We start from the raw sequence: 1,973 nt of genomic DNA, 5'->3' as shown, positions 1-1,973 counted from the left end.
TTTGTTTGTTTGTTTAGGTAGTAGTGTCCAGACTCATCTGGAATTCACTATGTAGTCTCAGGTGGCCTTGAACTCACAATGATCCTCTGACCTCTGCCTCCCAAGTGCTGGGATTAAAGGAGTGCACCACCACACCTGGCTCACCAAGCATGTTTTTCTTTTTTTAATTTGGTTTTTTAACTTACTCTATTTTTTATGATTAAAAACTTCTGTGATTGTAAACAATATGCCATGGTAATACCCCCCCCCCAAACACACACTTTCCCCTTTGAAATTCCATTCTCCATCATTTCCCCTCAATCAGTCTCTCTTTTATTTAGATGTCATGTTCTTTTACCTCTGGTAACAATGGTCTTTTGTACATAGTGTAAGGCATTGTGGGGTCATGGATATACCAGCCATTTTGTGTCTGGAGGAGCACATTGTAAGGAGTCCTTCTGATCATCTGATGCTTACATTCTTTCTGATCCTATTCCATAATGAACCCTTAGCCTTGGAAGTTGCAATAAGATACTGCAGTGCTAAACACTTCTCTGTCACTTCTTCACAGCACCAAGATGCCTTCAGAGTCATCACAAACTCACTGCCATCAGAAAACAAAAGGAGCCGGGTGTGGTGGCGCACACCTTTAATCCCAGCACTTGGGAGGCAGAGGTAGGAGGATCGCCATGAGTTCAAGGCCACCCTGAGACTACATAGTGAATTCCAGGTCAGCCTGGACCAGAGTGAGACCCTACCTTGAAAAACCAAAAAAAAAAAAAAAAAAAAAAAAAAAAAAGGTTCTCTACCAACAGTAAGAATTAATGTATAGTTATGAACATTATGACAAGTGCTTACTGCACAGTTTGGTGAGCATAGTATATACATTTAGTGAGACAGAAGCAGACGTTAAACCTCTGGGGTTCATGACTATTCCTGTTGTAGGTTTATAGTATCAGGGATGTATTCCCTCCCATGGAGCAGGCCTCAAGTCCAACTAGCGGGCAGTTGGTTTCCACTAGGACAGGCAGGCACTATTGCAACCGTTGGCTCATTTGGGCTGGCAAAATATAAGGCTTCTAGTGCCCACTGTTGATTATCTTCACTGGTGATTTCTCTTTCTCCCATTGAACTGCATGCAGAATGGCTTCTTTCAGATTTTTGTCATTTGGCCTACATGGAGGAGGTTACCAGCTCAGTTCTAGCAGGATTTCTCAGTGGTCTTGCAGCCCAAGTATGTGGAGTCTTCAGCCAGTATGTTCTATCCCTGGTGGGAAGCCAAGGGCCTCAGCAATGGACTATAATGTTTTGGGGGCCACGAACTCACTGGAAGGTGTCCCATCCCTGGCATTGAAAATTTTCTAGTAACAATCTATTCCACCTCAGTGTTCCATTGTCTAAAAAGTAGGTTTTCATACGATTTGTTTATATTTGTTTACATTTTCTTTGGCCTCCTTCTACCTTTCCTTTACTCAATCTTCCCCTGAACTCAGTAGGCCCTTTCACACCCACTAATCTATACTTCTACTTACATATATACAATACTATCCTATTAAGTACCCCTGCTTCCTTTCTATTCCCTTTATATCTCCTTTCTAGCTTACTGGCCTCTGTTACTGACTTTTCTTCCTACTCACACAGAAGTCCAGTCATCTCTAGCTAGGATCCACATATGAGAGAGAACATGTGGCGCTTGGCTTTCTGGGCCTGGGATTCCTCACTTAGTATAACCTTTCTCAGACCCATCCATTTTCCTGCAAATTTCATAATTTCATTTTTCTTTATCTCTTAGTAGAACTCTATTGTATAAATGTGCCATATTTTCATTATCTACTCATCAGCTGAGGGACATGGAGGCTGTTCCATTTCCCAGCTATTGTGACTACAGTGGTAATAAACATGGTTGAGCAAGTATCTGTAAGGTGATAAGGACGAGTCCTTAGGACATATGCCTAAGAGTGCTATAGCTCGGACATATGGTAAATCTATTTTTA

The sequence above is a fragment of the Jaculus jaculus genome, chromosome Y (assembly GCF_020740685.1).
Source record: "Jaculus jaculus isolate mJacJac1 chromosome Y, mJacJac1.mat.Y.cur, whole genome shotgun sequence".
In the NCBI taxonomy this organism is placed as follows: domain Eukaryota; kingdom Metazoa; phylum Chordata; class Mammalia; order Rodentia; family Dipodidae; genus Jaculus; species Jaculus jaculus.
Note: the sequence above shows the minus strand (reverse complement) of the source record.